The sequence below is a fragment of the Heterodontus francisci genome, chromosome 3, assembly GCF_036365525.1.
Source record: "Heterodontus francisci isolate sHetFra1 chromosome 3, sHetFra1.hap1, whole genome shotgun sequence".
Lineage (NCBI taxonomy): Eukaryota > Metazoa > Chordata > Chondrichthyes > Heterodontiformes > Heterodontidae > Heterodontus > Heterodontus francisci.
The window spans coordinates 45601018-45620976 of record NC_090373.1 but is presented as its reverse complement, the minus strand read 5'-3'; the positions used below and the strand labels follow the sequence as shown (position 1 = coordinate 45620976).

Here is a 19959-nt window from a genome sequence, read left to right as displayed (position 1 = left end):
CATTTAAGACTGAGATGAGGAGTAATTTCTTCACTCAAAATGTTGTGAATCTTTGGCTGCTCCACTGTTGAGAATATTCAAGGTGAAAATTGATAGATTTTTAGACTATAGGGAAATCAAGGGATACAGAAATCAGGCAGGAAAGTGGAATTGAGGTCAAAGATCAGCCATGATCTTATTGAATGGTGGAGCAGGCTGGAGGGGTCATATGGCCAACTCCTGCTCCTATTTCTTATGTTCAGCAATGGGTCAGTTACATTTCCACATTCTTCCTGAAAGGGCTACAATTTGCCATCACTGGGTCAATATTAGAATTATACATGGCTAAAGTTTGTAATGGTGACAAGAAGAAATAATGGGGGAGCAATTCATTCGCGTAGCACTGCTTCTAGCATCTTACATCGATTCCCTGGGGGCAGGCAGCACCATGGGCTGTTACCTGCATGGTGTTCTTCAATGATATCAGTGAAGAACGCTGTGTGAGCTGTGCAGGTAGCAGCCCGCAGCGCTGATTGGTCCCGGAGTATCGGTGTATGTAAGTCTGTGTAGTGGGGCCAGAAGTGGTACTATGCAAACAAATTTCTCTGCAATCTTTCTTACAGTTCCTACTCATCCTTCAGCTTTTCCAACTGCTTTACCATCTGTTTGTTCCAGTATAAATCATTATTGGTAATGCAGATGATTAGACCTTTGGGGCCTAGTTTAAATCCAGTTCACATCAATGGGATGAAACTGCTGCCCAGTTGCGCTGGTTCATGGAAGATGTTATGCTCAGTGATATGCAAATGAGCAGAAAAATCACTTTGCAAAACTGGCATGATTTGGAGCGAAATTAGTGCCTAGATCACTGATCATGCCCAGAGTGGAAACTCTTTGCTCTTGTATTTAAAATCAGACAGATGGGAAAATTTCCATTATACTATTTGAGAAGAGCACTGAGTTTTCAAGGCTAACATTTCTCCAGCACCACTTAACAAAAGAGATTGACTGTATATAATAATGATAACATTTTAAAATCACTACCTTGACTGTGAAGTGCTTTGGACAAAGTGCTAAATTCTTTCTAACCCACAAGAGTGGCTAATATGGAAAAGTGAAAAAAAAAAAATATTAGCATAGTCGGGTGCTCTTCTGAGGTTGGCATTAGGATGATGGTGGATTAGTTACTTTGGTCGCTATGAGTTTATAACATTGTAATCATACCACAGGACTTCCTCTGATTACTATTTTTAGTAAAATCATAAAAATGCTATTGTGGAATGTTTTTACAATTTCAGAGGAAACAGCAAACATAAGAAGACTTCCCACTGTGTTAATGATGTCAACACATGGCAGCCAGGAGAAATCTTTGATGGTACAGAGCAGAGTAAGTTTTTTTCCTCATAGATCTAACCTGCTGTACCTGACACGGGAATCCATGATATTGAGACTGTTGCAAAATAGTGAACATTCAGCTCCCCAGCTTCAGACATCTTTTACACCAGGATCAGTACAAAATCCAGAACAAAATGCTGCGAAAAAATGTAAATCATAGAAAAGCAAAACTGTGTGAATTGAGATGTTTCACCCTGTGAGTCTGAAGTGACGTTTTCTGTACTATACTTGTGCGGTGAAATTATATACTAATTGTCTTAAAGGGTGCTGAGCACAACTGTGTAATTCAACCAAATTGCTCAGGCTCCGTATCCGTGATATAAAATTACTCTTTTTAAAACAAACGTGTGGAACCAACTTCATATGCACTCCTGAGTCAACAATCTTCTTTGGTCTGCAAATGCTGAAAGATGTGAAAAGATACCATGCTGGAACTACATAACAGGTCTGCCAGCTTCAGAAAAAAGTTAGGTTAATGTTTCAGATGTAAGAAAGGAACTTACACTTGAAACTTCAAGCTGCCTTTTCTGATGCTGACTGCTTTGTGGTGTATTCCTAGCATTTTCTGTTTCTATTTTGGTCTTCTTTAGCCTTTTAATTTCTCAAAGACATTTTCGGAATGGTGGAGAGACTGTAGAAGCTGGGGTTGCTCTCATTAGAGCAGAGAAGGTTTTGTTACAGGTATTTAAAATCAGGAATGGTTTTGATAGAGTAAATAAGTTTGTCTCCGAGCCACACACGATCCTGACTTGGAACTATATCTTTGTCCTTTCACTGTCTCTGGGTCAAAAATCCTGGAACTCCCTTCCTAACAGCACAGTGGGTGTACCTACACCAGACAGACTGCAGCGGTTCAGGAAGGTGGCTCACCACCACCTTCTCAAGGGCAATTAGGGATGGGCAACATGTGCTGGCCTTGCCAGCGATGCTAACATCCCAGGAACGAATAAAAAAAGGAGGAACTGTTTCCAGTGGCAGAAAGGTCAGTAACCAGAAGACACAGATTTAAAGTGATTGGCAAAAGAACATTTGGAAATATCTTTTTATGCAATGAGTAGTTGTGATCTGGAATGCACTGCCTGAAAGGGGGTGGAAACAGATTCAATAGTAATATACACAAGAAAATTGAATAAATACTTAAAGGGTGAAAAATTACAGGGATATAGGGAAAGAGCAGAAGAGTGGGATTAATTGGATAACTCTACCAAAGAGTTAGCACTGGTATAATGGGCTGAATGACCTCTTTTTGTACTGTATCAATCTATGATTCTATGATATTCAGCATCTATTATGTGTGTTCAAAACATCAGTAATTGCAATGTTTTCTGTAAGTTCTCAGTGCTGAATATAGTAGAGCATTGCATAACTGAGTTAGAGATCTATATTGCATCACATATAATCAGAGAAAGTTTCATTGAAAGTTTAAGGCACAGAAAGAGGCCACTTGGCCCATGGTTTTGAAAGAATAAAACAACCATTTAAAGTAAATAATAAAAAATCATGGTATTAGTAGAGATATGCAATGTTTTTTTTTAAATATCCTAAACAGGGATGTAATCATGTCTGCTGAATGCACCGAGTTCTCAACGGTGTCACCTCACTGCCCGATTCACCCAGTTTGAATGACCCACGACTGAAGAATGTAACACAAGGCGTTGGTTCAGTGCTCTCTGCAAAAACCACGGCCAATGAAGAGGGTAACATCTGGCCAGTGTTCATTCACCTACAGCTGCCACGACCGCCTCGTTAAATTCCCCTTTCTCTGCTGGTATATATATATATAGATATATAAATCACCATCCAGCCAAAATCAACAACTGGACGCTACCTCACTGCGCCGTGGCTTGGTCGAGTGATTGACATGGTTGTTAAGCCAGTGAGAGCTTGAGGAAGCTGGGAGCTGTAACCAATCACAGAGCTGCAGGAGGCGGGATCAGCGGCTGCTTGAGAAGCGGCAGGAAAGGCTGCGGGACTGACAGTGGATAGAGCAGGAGCTGCATTTACTGAGTGACTGAAGCCGTGGCAAACTTGGACTTGAGAAAGTGATGGTAAGTCTGTCCAAAATTTGGAGAGCAAACAACAACAATAAAAAATCCACTCCGGGCGGGTCGGGTCCCCCCCCCTTTTGCAAAGGTCTCCTAGAAAATTAATTAAACAAACCCACCCTAAAAAAAGTAGGCTGAGATTTTGTCGACGTTCAGTGGCGTTTTCTGCGGATGAGAGTGCCGTGTGGACGGCGTACGGTTTTAATGCAACGTTTCATGGGTTGGGATTGAGCAGAGACAAATCACAATGGTGCTCAACTGTCCCTATTGTTCAGGTTGGAAAGTCAAAGTGTTGCTATGGTTCGGGCACATTAGAAATTGGCATTTACCCAGAGGCAGTGGCTTGTCAGTGCAGGAAGGACGAGTCTTGGTCAAACACGGCGATTGATTCTGCATCATTATTCACCATTCTTTCCAATGTTGGTGAAAATTATGACTCCAAGTGTATTGGAATACGTAAATCCGTGCCTTAAAAACTTCAATTTTCTCTTGAGTTACAGCAGTCTGTCAAAAGAACTAATAACACCAAACAAATTTGCTTTGAAACTTTCCTAGCTTTCTGTACTTCAGGGTTTTGCTTTTATTCCACTGGAAACTTAACCCTTTCTACTATATGAAGCTCCCTTACTATTTTGGACAGCTAGACATAAATTAGGCGTAAATATTAATAGCATTCAGTTACAATATGCAGTTTTAATTCATAGTTGTACAGGTGGCATTATTGCTCTGATTTAACTTTGTGTACAATTTAGGGCTCTCCATCTCTATATTAAAAGCACGTTCTTTAGTAACCAACATTCTGAAAGCAAAGCATTCTCAACCTTTGCTGCAGATTATGTACAGGACAAGTATCTTGCAAAATAAACTGTGCTGATACTTTCAAGGTCAGTACATGTAAGAGATAATGGGCTCAGCTTTATTTTGGATATACGGTGAGCATAGTTAGATCGAAATACAAATATTGTACATTTTGAATTGGTCCAGTGGCAGCTTCCTGTCTTCACTACCAGTTTGGTGGGTATTCTACATGTCTGTTGAAAAATGGTTTAGAATTCCGAATGCTGGTGCATTTGGGTACGCACTTTAGGCTAATGTTTAAGGATCAGATTGTTTAGTTAAACTGCCAGACTTTTACCAAGTTGGAACAATGTATTCTTAAGATCCAGCAAGAAACAGGTTAGGCAACACGAGTAACATCGGAAACCACTATCATTCCACAACATTACAATAGATGCAATTTAATTTGTATTATTGTATTCCAATGGAAGTAAATGATCATATGGTAGGGGCTGAGATTATAAGTTACCTAAATCCGTGCCTTTTGTTCTATGATGTCTGCCATATTCTCAATAATTATCAGAACTGTTTTGTCTCGGCTATAACATTAATCTTTAAAATGGAATATGTCAGTGAATGGAGCTTGAATGTGTTCTTGTCGAATGTGGAATGTTTATGCTTGGCATGGTATTATGCCATGTTGCTGGGAGTTGCCAAGTATAAGCCAAGCAGTTCCTTAGTAGGAAAGGGAAAGCTGAATGGTTCAGCATCCTGGGTCACATTGGCGCACCTAATAGCAGGTTATGAAGTGGTAATGCTTTTGGAGTAGCTCTTTCATCTGCCCTCTCAGTTGAAGTATGATTGATGAAATGTGAAAAGCCAAAAATGAAGAAAATATAATTTTCAAACACAGTGCTTTTTGAGTTAATTTTCAATTTATATTTGAATGGTTTGTTTGAATTATTTTAGCACACTGTTGTATGCTTCCTCCTTAATGAGAGTAGGCAGATAGTCTTCTCCCAGGCTGCTGTTGCTGCTACTGATCTGTAACCAGCTCTGAGGTAGTGACAAGTTGTCAGTTGTGCCTTAAAATAACTCTGCCCCAGGATTAGTGCTTCCTGGCTGGTCTCCCATTTTCTACCCTCTGAATTTGAGGTCATTCAAAACTCTGCTGCCCATATCCTAACTAACACCATGTCCTGTTAACCCACACCCCTGTACTCGCTGACCTACATCGACTCCCGGTTAAGCAATGCCTCGATTTTAAAATCATCATCCTCTCTGCAGCCTCTGACAAAATTGACCCTGTCATCCTCCGCCAACACTTCTCCACTTTATCCAGCTGGGCAGGACTGAACTTGTCTGGTTTCATTCTCATCCATCTAATCATAGCCAGAGTATCACCTTGCAATGGTTTCTCTTCCCATTCCTACATCATTACCGCTGGTGCTCCCCAAGAATCTATCCATGGCCCCCTCCTATTTCTCATCTACATGCTGTCCCTTGGCGACATCATCTGACAGCATACGGTTCTGATGAAAGGTCACAGACCTGAAACGTTAACTCTGCTTCTCTCTCCAAAGATGCTGCCAGACCTGCGGAGTATTTCCAGCATTTTCTGTTTTCATTTCACCCTAACTCTATTGTTTGCAGTGTGTCCCTCAGCTTTCGTAGATGGAAGGATGAAAACCATCTGGTATCCAGTACTGGATGAGCAGTAATTTCCTCAAATTAAATATTGGGAAGACTGAAATAATTGTTTTGGTCCCCACAGTCAGAAGTGGGGATGTTCGCTGATGATTGCACAATGATCAGCACCATTCGTGACTCCTCAGATACTGAAGCAGTCCGGGTAGAAATGCAGCAAGACCTGCACAATATCCAGCTTGGGCTGATAAGTGGCAAGTAACATTCGCGCCACACAAGTGCCAGGCAATGACCATCTCCAACAAGAGAGAATCTAACCATCTCCCCTTGACATTCAACAGCATTACCATCGCTGAATCCCCCACTATCAACATCCTAGGGGTTACCATAGACCAGAAACTGAACTGGAGTAGCCATATAAATACTGTGGCTACAAGAGCAGGTCAGAGGCTAGGAATCCTGAGGCGAGTAACTCACTTCCTGACTCCCCAAAGCCTGTCCACCATCTACAAGGCACAAGTCAGGAGTGTGATGGAATACTCTCCACTTGCCTGGATGGGTGCAGCTCCAACAACACTCAAGAAGCTCGACACCATCCAGGACAAAGCAGCCCGCTTGATTGGCAACCCATCTACAAACATTCACTCCTTCCACCACCGACGCACAGTGGCAGCAGTGTGTACCATCTACAAGATGCACTGCAGCAACGCACCAAGGCTCCTTAGACAGCACCTTCCAAACCCGCGACTTCTACCACCTAGAAGGACAAGGGCAGCAGATACATGGGAACATCACCACCTGCAAGTCCCCGTCCAAGTAACACACCATCCTGACTTGGAACTATATTGCCGTTCCTTCACTGCCGCTGGGTCAAAATCCTGGAACTGCCTTCCTAACAGCACTGTGGGTGTACCTACCCCAAATGGACTACAGCGGTTCAAGAAGGCAGCTCACCACCACCTTCTCAAGGGCAATTAGGGATGGGCAACAAATGCTGGCCTGGCCAGCGTTGCCCACATTCCATGAATGAATAAGAAAAAAACTCCAAACTCTGTTCCCTAGCTACTGACTCCATCTCTCTCCAATCAGGTTGGTTGCTTTGTTCTGGATGGTGTTGAGCTTCTTGAATGTTGTAGGAGCTGCACTCATTCAGGCAAGTGGTGAAAAGTCTATTGCACTTCTGACTTGTGCCTTGTAGGTGGTGGCAAGGCTTTGGAGAGTCAGAAGGTGAGCCACTTGGCACAGAATTCCCAACTGCTTAACAGCTCTAGTAGCCATAGTATTTGTGTAGCTGGTACAGTAATGTTTTTGCTCAGTGGTGACTCCAGGATGTTGATGGTGGGGGATTTGATGCTGGTACTGCTGTTGAATGTTAATGGGAGGTGGTTAGACTCTCCTGTTGGAGATTATCATTTCCTGGCACTTGTGTGGTGTGGATGTTACTTACCACCTGTCTGTCTAGGTCTTGCTGCATGCTGGCAAAGTTTGCTTCATTATCTGAGGAATTGGGACTGGAACTGAACACTGTGCAATCATCAGTGAACATCCCCACTCTGTCCTTATGTTGAGGGAAAAGTCATTGATGAAGCAGCTGAATATGGTTGGGCCGAGGACACTATCCTGAAGAGCTCCTGTAGCGATGTCCTGGGACTGAGATGATTGACCTCCAACAACCACAACCATCTTCCTTTGTGCTAAGTATGGCTCATGCCAGTGAATCGTTTTCCCATTGACTTCAGTTTTGCTAGGGTTGTTTGGCGCCACACCTGGGTCAAATGCTGCCTTGATGTCAAGGGTAGTCACTCTCATTTCAACTCTGGAATTTAGCTCTTGTGTCCATGTTTTGGACCAAGGCTGTAATGAAATTTGAAGCCGAAGGATCCTGGTGGAACTCAAACTGAGCATTGGTGAGCAGGTTATTGGTGAGTAAATGCCTCCTCGCATGAGATTTTTTAATTGTCCCTTGATTTACTAGAAATATTTTTTACCCTGAAGTAAGAATTACTGGAACTTCATAGATTTTGAATATTGTGCCCACCCCCGAGAGAAACTGAACTAATCATAGAGCATTGTTTCAACTTGGATTCATTTCTCTTTCAAACCTATAACGGATGAAACTTGCAACTTTGTTTCAAAATAAGTTCACTTCAGGAATATGGGCTGCGGGCACTTTTTATTAACTGCTGATGTTGTGTGGCTGGATTGAAAAGGACAGCCACTAACTAAAGTGAGATGAAAGTAATGAATTTTCATCGCAATCTAAGTTATATAGGCAGCAATTCAGTGGTAGCAATGACCACAAAACTGTTAGTGTTCACTGTTATTACTCCTGTGAAACTGACAGCAACTTTTGGAGTCCACACATGTACAGAATAACATGGAAATCCAGAAGTTGCTGTCAGTGATTCTGTGATTCTCCAGAGAGTGTGCTGTTGAGGACCTGCAGACTGCAATCAGTCAGAAATAACTGAACGGATGTGAACGTTCCCTTTTACACCATTAGTCTCGCTGTAAGAGCTCTTGAAAAGGTTACACTTTGTTGAATAAGTTGTTACTGGGATTTTAACAATTTACTAAGCTCATAATTTCTGCTGAAAAACCTCTCTGGCACTGGGAAACTAATTTTATATTTGTGCAGTGTCAAATTTCTCCCTTATGTTAAATTCACATTTTTTAAATTTAAGTTTGCATGATATTTCAGCTTCTACCTTAATCCCATGTGTATGTCCCAATCACTTATTTAGCTCTCTATACTTCACTTTTAATTTAGTTTTACAATCAGCATATTTTACTTCCTGGTTTGCTGTCTGTATGAATGCTTCACTGTGATTGCTTACTCTGCTGGCGGACATTGCTGTTGCTGGATGCCTGGAGATCTCCTTGACTTGGCACCAGATTCAAATTGATGTCGGAAAAGTGGAAAATCCATGCCACAAAGATCAGTACTTCTTTGTAGGCAGCTTTCTTTGAGGTCAGCGGTGAAATTATCGTTGAAACAGTCGTTGCATTGCCATTGACCTTGAAATCTGGGCCATTGATTGTGATAAACCATATTCATCTACAAACTTTTATTTTGTATTGCTAGAAATATCATGTAAGGAGTTAACTCACAGGGCTACACAAAGCATGTTTTTGTAACAGAAAACCATTAGCTTAAGTCAGACAGTTTGGCTGCTTGGTTTTGGTAAAGCGTTTACGACCCTGTGGGAAAGGTGTCTAGGGGACCCTCTCAGCCTTCACCTGGTCTTACCGTAACAGGGTTTTGTTTTTAAACACAGTGTTTTTAGCTCCCCCTTGGTGAATCCTTGTTCCCCACTTTCCAATTATAAGGCAAAGAAACCAGCACAAACAAACTTTCTTAGGTTTAAAGAAGAAAAGTTGAAATTTATTAAACTTGAACTTAAACTCGAATTTGGTTAATGCCTACGGACACATGACGCGCCCACGCTACCACGCATATGCGATACACACATGCAAATAGAGACAGAAAAGAGCAGAAGAAAAATAAAGTGGAAAGGCTTGAGGCAATATCTGAAGAGTAGTTGTTATGGTTCCTCAAGCTCACTGTAGAGTCCTTGATTGCAGGTAGATCTTGCTTTTCATTGGGGCCTAGTATTCTTCTGAAACCTTGTTCGCTATAGAAGACTTTTCTCTCTTGGGATTCGTGTGTCTTTCGTGGATTCAGAGGCTTGTGAGAAAGCGATGGGAGCAGACAGGAGAGAGATCTTCTCAGTCCAGGAGCAAACAGTCTTAATATCCCCTGAATGACTGCTGTCCTAGGTGAATTTAGAGTGGTGCAGCCAATTCTTGCTTTTGCCTTTGGATGGGGTTTGGGTTATACTCCTGTGAGGAAACTTACGTCGGGCTCCCTCCCGGTGAGCAGCTAATTGTTCAGAGGCAGTCGTGATCAGTCTTAAGTTAGTGACTGAACTTTGCAGCCAAGAACTACAAGGATTTAGTTTAGTTTGGTTTAGATGTACAGCACTGAAACAGGCCCTTTGGCCCACCGAGTCTGTGCCGACCATCAACCACCCATTTATATTAATCCTACACTAATTCCATATTCCTACCACATCCCCACCTGTCCCTATATTTCCCTACCACATACCTATACTAGGGGCAATTTATAATGGCCAATTAACCTATCACCCTGCAAGTCTTTGGCATGTGGGAGGAAACTGGAGCACCCGGAGAAAACCCACGCAGACACAGGGAGAACTTGCAAACTCCACACAGGCAGTACCCAGAATTGAACCCGGGTCGCTGGAGCTGTGAGGCTGTGGTGCTAACCACTGCGCCGCCCTTGATTTTAAAGTTAATGTTAGTGTAGTTTGAAAATAACTAGATTAAGCTTGCATAAATAGCCCTCTGTTGGGAGAGAAATCAAGTGGCATCTATTATTTTATGCGTTCATGGTGTTATACTGGTATAAGTTGTATAAATAAAACCACTTGGTGGAAAGTCTTGTGGCTCAGTTGATCTGCTTTCAGTGAAAGGTGAATTTTTGTGGAGGCTTGTGGTTTATTCCCATAACTTGAGTACTGAGTAAGGATTTTCCATTGTGTTCCCAGTGTGTGTCTCTTATTTGAATAAATATTGGGTAGGAAAAGGTGCAGTTTGGATCATAGGGGTTGCAAACTCTACTTATGAGATGGTTCCCTCTCCAACCCTCTCTGCCAGTCTATCTCTCCTTCTTTAGCACGTTCTTTAAAGCTGCTTTTTTGATCATGCTTTCGGTTATTTGTCCTAATGTCACTTCCTTTGGCTTGGTGTTAATTTTGTTTGTCTGATTACACTCCTGTGAAGCGCCTTGGAATGTTTTACTACACTGAAGGCACTATATAAGTATATACGCAAGTTGTTGATGTTAAACCTGGAAAACCATCTTGTGTTATAACCTGAAAACATGGCCTAAATATATAAAGAAAATGGCTTTAATTAGCTGGTAATTTTCTGACCTGTTTCGGTTTAATGGCTATGTTTACTAAAATGTTACTGATAGCCACTACTGTCATCTCAAGTAACAGTTAAGAAAACTAGATTGGTAAGCTTTGAAAAAGCTTCTACCTTGTATAAATGTTGTGTTTTTTATGCATTCATGGGATGTGGGCGTTGCTGGCACTGCTGGATTGTCCTTTCCTTCACAACACATAATAAAAGATAATTAAAGTATTCATCCATTGTACAGAATTGTTATACACAAATCATCACTGATATTTTGTTACCTACTAACAGTTTAACTGCCAAAAATATGCAGCATATGTGTTACATGTGTATAGTGGATTATGACACTCTGATGAGAATATATAGGTATGTTTTGAAGATTTAGATCGCAAAGTAGACATTTTGCAATGTAAATCTTATAAATAAAGCACTAAACTTTTAGAATTGTCTTGATGTGTTCAACTTCAATTATTTCTACTTTTAAGTAAGTATCGGTTCCCCACAAAATAAATTACGATTCATGTCGAAAGTGATAAGATAAAACTATTAATTGAAAGTTCGTAACTTTTTAAGATTACAGTTTTTTAAATTAGTTTTTCCAAAATCAGTCTTGATTACAAAAACTACAGCCAGTTTTGTATGTGTTAGTATTGAGTTCTATTAATTATTTTTAATCTTGGGAACATAATGCCACTCAGCTGTAGTAGGAGAGGCTAAGGAAAGGAAACATTTTAAAAACAGCAGTGGAATCAGCTGTATTTTTTTACTGTAGGTTACTGATTTAAAAGAAAATCCATAACATTATTATTAATGGGGAGTAGTTCACACAGGACAGTGGAAGAAACTAGGACTCAGTAGACTAGTTCTTTTGCACTGCTTGTTTCCCTGATTCAATAGCAAATCATTCTTCAGTTGAAATTGAGAGTTGATTTTTTTTAATGCATATACTCCCAGTTCTGCTGATATGGCTATCTTAATTTAATCTGAGTTTTTTGTTTATGACTTTGTACTGCAAAATTTGATCCACAATAACATGTCTGAAGGCCAGGAGGGTGGGAGATGTTAACATGTACGCATCAGTTGTACAGACTGTTACTCTGTAATGGTGGTTTTAGTCTCAAATTGTGTTGTTTAGAAGTTTCATTCTAATCTAACCTTGCAAAAATGAGACAAATTAAGTTGTGAAGTAGAGATTGTGTCATAGGATTACATTCTTATCAATATTTAAGATATTTTTATCTGGAAAATCAATTTTGAGCTAATCCTATATTGATCTGCTCCCTGATATTGACTGAAACAATTACAGCAGTAAGCTCTTGCAGTTGTTTTTAGTTGTGTTCAGTGACTTTTATAATGACTTTAAGGGTATGCATTTCCTTTTCATACTATTCAGAGCGCAATGAAAATGTACAATTTTATTGATTGGGCAAATTAAGAAAATAGTTCATAACATTTTTGGGGCCTGAATCAGTAAATCAGTTATCTAATTATTTTGGGTGATGTATGTATTTGATCAACACATACTTTGGGTATATGCTAAGCAATATGTAGTTCCACCAGCCGTGGAATACTGCAAGCACATTTTGACAGCTTACAAGATATTACACAATTATCATTTAATGAGTATCTTGCCCGAAAAAAGCTTCTCATTTCCTATAAAGGGAAGTTCTTGGACATTCACTCATGTCAGTGTGTAAGTTTTTGCAAGTTTTGTACTTCCATCCCTCCCTCTCTATTCCTCTCTCTTTCTTACCATGATGGAGGTGATTTGTCAGTTGACAATGGTCATTCATGCCCAGAACTCAAGGGTGAGGATCCATGCTCTACTAATTTGTAGAATAGCTTGTCAATTCCTTGGTTCCCAAATTTGATGTCCTACTGGACAATCTAGAGATTTCAATAAATTGAATTGATTTTTTAAATGTAGTTCCCCTCCAACTATCTAGACAATGTGGTTGAATTTCCACATGTCTCCGCGAGTTATATTAACGCAATCCGGGAGGAATCATCCAAATGAACACAAGAGATTGTAGTATTTTAAGAGTAAGAGAGTTATGCCCAAAATCCACTAGTGCTCGTGTTTTCCGCAATCTTTTACACTGGTTCAAAAATCACTTTGCCTGAAGCTGGCCCTGCCCCCAAAACTGGCCATGCACCAGGTTGAAATAATGGGGATGGGGAATTTCTGCCATTGTAGCTGCTCGTGTCCATTCGGAAGGGGTCGTCAATTTGCTATTTGGATAAATTCTCAGGTGTGTGAATAAATGATTGAATTGATAGCTGAATTAGTCACTTCCCTTTAGCTTTAAGACTTGGGAAATAAAAGATGTAATGGATGGAAGCTCATCACTCACTCACATATGTGTACAATCGATATTTGATGTCTTGGTAATTCATACATAAATTATAGCTGATGAACGATATGAAAATAAAACATTTGGGCCACCTTGAATGGGTCACTTGTTTTATTTTTGTTTTCCTTTGCGATTTCGCTCATGGTGAAAAGACTTGAATTGAGTTTAAACTGTGCATTTCAAGACTACAGTATTTTGACAAAGGTTCTTTTTATGTTGCACTGCAGGATGCTTCCATAAAGCTACGATCAAAAGTTGAACAGGTTATTGCATATTATGTAAACACAATCGCTGTTGATTAGTTTCACATCAGTTACCAGTAAATTCAACTGTCTGGTCATTATGTTACTTAAAAATAATACAGCTGATCTCATTGCATCAGGAACCTAGTCATCTGCTAAGCACAGGGTCCTATTCGGAGTCATCTGTTTGTACTTCCTCATACCTGACATTCTAAAATACTGCATATCACTGAAGAAGCTTGGTGTACTTGATCAGAAAGTTGTGCACTCCAGTCCCACTGAAATGAATGCTGACACTCCAGTGCAATACTGAGGGAGTGCTGCATTGCTGGAGGTGCTGCCTTTTGGATGAGACGTTAAACCGAGGTCCCATTTGCCCTCAAGTGGATGTAGACGATCCCATGGCACTATTTCGAAGAAGAGCAGGGGAGTTATCCCTGGGGCCCTGGCCAATATTTATCATCTCAAAAACAGATTATCTGGTCATTATTACATTGCTGTTTGTGGGAGCTTGTTGTGCACAAATAGGCTGCTGCATTTCCTACATGTCAACAGTGACTACTATTACAGAGTTCTTCATTGGCTGTAAAGCACTTTGGGGCGTCCTGTTGTCATGAAAGGCTCTATATAACTGCAGTGCTTTTTTTTTTATCAGTAACCTGCCCACTTTTGAAAAATATCTGTCATGTAATCCAAGGGTATCCAAGAGGCAGAGCACGGACCATTGGAAATCTGCGAGCTCCATTGATTTTTGGCCCCTGAAGCTCTTGCTGGCTCTTGTCACCCTTCTGCAAACTTGGGGTTTCAACTCTCTCATGTTACTAAGGCTGGAGAATTGCAAAAAGAATGCAAGCTGATTGGTTAAAATCTGCTGTTACAATTTCAGGTTTGCTGCAGGTGTGTAGTCAGTGTTCTCAGTAACTTCCTTGATCTAGTTGCCTGGTTTCTAAACAGAAGCTGATTCCCATTGCCCTGTATCTGCTCGTGTAGGATGCAGCAGTGTAACAATGAAACTACTTTGTCATCTGGACCGGATCTTCATGTAATCCTTTAATCTCTTTGAAGATGGACCAAGGTAACACTAACGATATGTTGTTTAGTTCGGGTTGTAAACTGCTTTATTCCCTGGTAGCTAAAATGTACAGAATGTTGTGCCAAGTGACTTTCATTATTCTCAACCAGTTCAACTTTTGTTTGTGCACCATTATAAAAGTGAAGAATTCGTGTACACGAGCCCACTTGGGTAGGTCCTTCATTTAACATAAACCCACCAACTGTCCCTGACCAGAGCGCACATCCTCCTCTCGGACACTATTTTGATGTCGGTGTTAATTCTTAAGTTGCTCTCTCATGACCCACAGAGCTCAAAAGAGTATGTCAACACCAATGTGCTTGATGCCTTGTGAATGACCAGACAGTGCTAACAAATTGGCTGTTGTTTTAGGATGTGTACATAACAAATGCTCATCCCACATTTTTTTACTTGCTCTTGGTATGTGGGCATCTCTTGCAAGGCCAGCATTTATTGCCCACCCCTAATTGCACTGCAGAAGGTGGTGAGCTGTCGCCTTGAACTGCTGCAGTCCATGTGGTGTAGGTATTCCCACAGTGCTGCAGAGAGGGAGTTCCATGATTTTGACCCAGCGGTCTTGAAGGAACAGTGATATAGTTCCAAGTCAGGATGTTGAGTGACATGGAGGGGAACTTAGTGGTATTCCCATGCATCTGCTGCCCTTGTCCTTCTAGGCGGTAGAGGTTGCGGGTTTGGAAGATACTGTAAAAAGAGCCTTGGTGAGTTGCTGCATTGCACCTTGTAGATGGTACACACTGCTGCCACTGTGTGCTGATGGTGGTGGGAGTAAATATTTAAAGTGGTGGATGGGGTGCCGATCAAGTAGGCTGTTTTGTCTTTGATGGTATCGAGCTTCTTGAGTGTTTTTGGAGCTGCACTCATCCAGTCAAGCGGACAGTATTCCATCAGACTCCTGACTTGTGCCATGTAGATGGTGGACAGGCTTTGGAGAGTCAGGAGGAATTTCCAGTCTCTGACTTGCTCTTGTAGCCACGGTATTTTATATGGGTGGTCCATTAAAAGTTTCCGGTCAATGGTAAACCCCCATGATGTTGGTGGGATTCTGCAATGCTAATGCTGCTGAATGTCAAGGGAAAATGGTTAGATTCTCTCTTGTTGGAGATGGTCATTGCCTGGCACTTGTGTGGCGTGAATGTCACTTGCCACTGATCAGCCCAAACCTTAATGTTGACGAGGTGTTGCTTGCATGTGGGCACAGACTGCTTTAGTATCTAAGGACTTGTGAATGGTGCTGAACATTGTGCAATCATCAGCGAACATCCCCACTTCTGACCTTATGTGGAGGGAAGATCATCGATGAAGCACTACCCTGAGGAACTCTTGCAGTGATGTCTTGGGGCTGAGATGATTGGCTCCAGCAACCACAACCATCTTCCATTGTGCTAGGTATGACTCGAGGCAGTGGAGAGTCCCCCTCCCCCCCCAATTCCAATTGACTTCAATTTTGCTTGGTCAATTGCTGCCTTATGCCAAGGGCAGTAAGTCTCCCCTCAGCTCTGGAATTCACCTCTTTTGTTGTGTTTGGACCAAGGCTGTTGTCATGCTAGGTCCCCACCTGCCAGGGATGAGGCACATTAATTTTGTCATGAACATTGATTTCAAACTGTTACTGGAGTGAAGAATGGACTTGTTAAACAGATCAGCTGTTGCTGGAAAAGACATTTGCATATTAACAGACGGTCTTTGGAAGGACAAAGGACCATTCCCTGACACATTCAACCCACAATGGACCTTGATCACCAGATATTGTGCGTAAGAGGAGCATTCCAGAGACTAAGGTGATACAATCCAAGATGTGGTCAGACCAGTTAGTCACATGACTAACCTGCTTGGCAACCTGGGCCTTTCTGAATTGTACAAAGAGTTTGAACTGAGAGTGTCTGTTTGCTCCTGAACTGAAACGGTCTCTCCAGCCTGCTCCCATCTCTTTCTCACAAGCCTCTGAATCCACTGAAGACACATGAACCCCAAGAGAGAAATGTCTCCTACAGCGAACAAGGTTTAAGAAGAATACTGGCCCCAACGAAAAGCAAGATCTACCTACAATCAAGGACTCTACAGTGAGCTCGAAAAACCATAACAAAACTCTTCAGATATTTCCTCAAACTTTTCCACTTTATTTTTCTTCTCTTTTCTGTCTCTGTTTGCATGTGTGTATCACGTATGCATGCTAGCGTGGGCGTCAACCAAATTAGTGTTTAAGTTCAATTTGAATAAATTTCAACTTTTCTTCTTTAAACCTAAGAGAGCCTGTTTGTGCTGGTTTCTTTGCCTTATAATTGGAAAGCGTGAACAAGGATTCACCAAGGGGGAGCTAAACACACAGTGTGTTTAAAATTAAACCCTGTTACGGTAAGAGCAGAGAGGGACTCCTAGACACGTTTCTCACTGTGTCGTAACACTGTAATGAGGTGAGGAGCTGAGTAGCCCTAGTGGAACTCAAACTGATCATCGGTGAGCAGGTTGTTGCTGAGTCAGTGCAGCTTGATAGCATTGTCAATGACACTTTCCATCACTTTGTTGACTGAGAGTAGATTGATGGGGCAGTAATGGACCAGTTTTGATTTGTCCAGCCTTTTGTGGACAGGATCTACCTGGAGAATTTTCCACATTATCGGGTAGATGCCAGTGCTGTAGTAGTACTGGAACAGTTTGACTAACGGCACTGCTTATCCTGGAGTACAATTCTTCAGTACTACAGCTGGGATGCTGTCAAGGCCCATAGCCTTTGCTGTATCCAGTGCCTTCAGCCATTTCTTGCTATCAGATGAAGTGAATCAAATTGTTTGAAGACTGGCATGTATGTTGGTGGTGACCTCAGGAGGAGGCTGAGATGGATAGTCCACACTACACTTCTGGCTGAAGATGATTGCAAATGTTTCAACATTGTTTTTTGCGCTGACCTGCTGGGCTCACCCATGATTGAGGATGGGGATGTTTTTGGAGGTGCCGCCTCCGCCGGTTAGTTGTTTAATTGCCCTCCACCATTCATGACTGGATATGGCAGGACTGCAGAGCTTGATCTGATCTGGTTGTGGGATCGCTTAGCTCCTTCTATAGCATGCTGCTTCTGTTGTTTAGTACTGTTTAGTAGTGCTGTGTTGTAGCTTCACCAGGTTGGCACCTCATTGTTAGGTATACCTTGTGCTGCTCCTGGCAGGTTCTTCTGCACTCCTCATTTAAATCACCTCTCTTTGCCTTTGGATGGTCAACCCAGTGTGGGGCTTTTAGGGAAACCACTTTCTTTTAGATATGCTTCAGCCTAAAACACACTTATTCCTGAAAAAAAAAACAGATGGCTGCAAATCTCTGTCTGGCCTGAGAACTTTAAAGAGCTGAACATTCCACGATTTGGGGTTTTGGAGCAACTTAGGAATGAGAAGAAATGTTGGGAAGTGGGATATTGCTTTTTTGTGAATGTGAAGACAGCCTTTCCTTGTGTGGAGGGGGTTTCTCTTTTGGTGGGCTTGTTTTCATCTGCAGGGTCTCGCTTTGTGTATAAGGGGTGTTTGTATTATTGCACAATGATGTGCGGCCCACTGACTAGTTTTGGCAAGTGTATCTGCCTCAGCTCCAAAAGTTTGGACTTCTGTGATGTAGTTAACAGTTAAAACCTCTGTGTGCCGTCCATGTAATCTCTGTCAAATTCTGTTTTCTAACGCTCCTGCAAAATGCCTTGGGAAGTTTTATTACATTAAAGGTGCTATATGAATGCATGTTGTGTCTCATTGGAGTTTGAGCTCAATGTGTGGTACTGAACTTTGGCACAGTTTTATTATTAAGCCTATTTTGCTTCAATTTCCCTGCAATGTGACAGATTCCAAATCCCATCCACAAGCAAAATCCAGTTATAAAGTCAAGAAATGCTGGAAATACTCAGCAGGTTTGGCAGCATCTGTGGAGAGAGAAGCAGAGTTAACGTTTCAGGTCAGCGACCCTTCATCAGAACTGGCAGAGGCTAGAAATGTAATAGGGTTTTAAGCAAGTAAAGTGGTGGTGGGGCAAGAGATAACAAAAGAGAAGGTGTTGATAGGACGGAGGGTCACTGAGAATAACTGACCAGAAGGCCATGGAACAAAAGCAAACGGTATGCTATTAGTGTGCTGAAAGACAAAGCGTTAGTACAGAGAGGGTGTGAATAGACTGTAAAGCACAAAGCACTCCAAGCACAAACATTAAAAAAAAACAGAAACAGTGGGTAGGCACACCCCTTCCTTTACTTGCTTAAAACCTTTTACATTTCTAATATCTACCAGTTCTGATGAAGGGTCGCTGACCTGAAACGTTAACTCTGCTTCTCTCTCCACAGATGCTGCCAGATCTGCTGTGTATTTCCAGCATTTCTTGTTTTTGTATCAGATTTCCAGCATCTGCAGTATTTTGCTTTTATTTTAGCAAAATCCAGTTGTTTATTTTGGAAACTGGGCTACATGAGAAGATGGGGCTTTTCACAGCAATCTCTGTTTTCTGAGGAGGATGCATGGATTTATACTTTTAAAACAATAAAATATGGTATTGTATAATCTATCTATATATTGGACAGCATAGTGACTCTCTGTGGGATAAAATAGATGCAGACAATGTGTTAGTTTAAATTTGGAGTAATGTAATTTGAAACCTCTCTCTGGCTACTGTGGTTTGAAAAAATAGTGTGTTCAGCTAGACCCTGGTCTAAAATTGAGACAGTACACCCAGTAATTATGGTTTGCTCTGTACACTGATAAATGTGGCAAGTGAATAAATCGAGCAGTCGGATTTGTTTAGCTCTTGTGGATTGTTGCTTGTCAAGATCGCAATTTGATATAAAGTTGAATGCTACTAGCATTAGCCAAGAGGTTACAGTTTCAAAGGGTGTTTGAAAGGAAGAAAGACTTGCATTTATATAGCACCTTTCACAAACTAAGGACACCCCCAAAGCACTTGACAGCAAATGAAGTACTTTTGATGTATAGTCACTGTTATAATGTAAGAAACATGAATACATTGAATGTAAGAGTTGTTTGCTGTTTTTGCTACTTAGATGAACTGTGTCATCTGAGAGAGACTTTGTAATCATTATTAGGTTAGTTAGGAACATAGGAACAGGAGTAGGCCATTTAGCCCCTCGAGCCTGTTCTGCCATTCAGTGAGATCATGGCTGATCTGCAACCTAACTTCATAAACCTGTCTTTGTCCCTTATCCCTTAATACCTATGGTTAACAAAAATCTATCAATCTCAGATTTAAAATTAACAATTGACCTAGCATCAATTTCCATTTGCATAAGAGAGTTCCAAACTTCTACCATCCTTTGTATGTGTGTGTGTGTGTAAAAGTATTTCCAATCTCCACTCCTGGAAGGCCTGGCTCTAATTTTTGGATTATGTCCCCTAGTCCTAGACTCCACAACCAATGGAAATACTTTCTCTCTATCTACCCTATCTGTTCCCCTTAACATCTTGAAAACTTCAATCAAATCACCCCAAACTTCTTAAATTCCAAGG

General features: G+C 41.3%; 1 protein-coding gene across 3 annotated transcripts in view; it reads left to right on the top strand.

The window, feature by feature from the left end:
* The first annotated feature begins 3318 nt into the window (after positions 1 to 3318).
* arhgef10 (Rho guanine nucleotide exchange factor (GEF) 10) overlaps positions 3319 to 19959 on the top strand; it is a 346362-nt gene continuing 329721 nt past the window's right edge. For all 3 annotated transcript variants that reach the window (XM_068021752.1, XM_068021735.1, XM_068021762.1), the window contains exon 1: positions 3319 to 3422. The gene's annotated coding sequence lies outside the window, so the exon portion shown is untranslated. The remainder of the gene's footprint in view (positions 3423 to 19959) is intronic.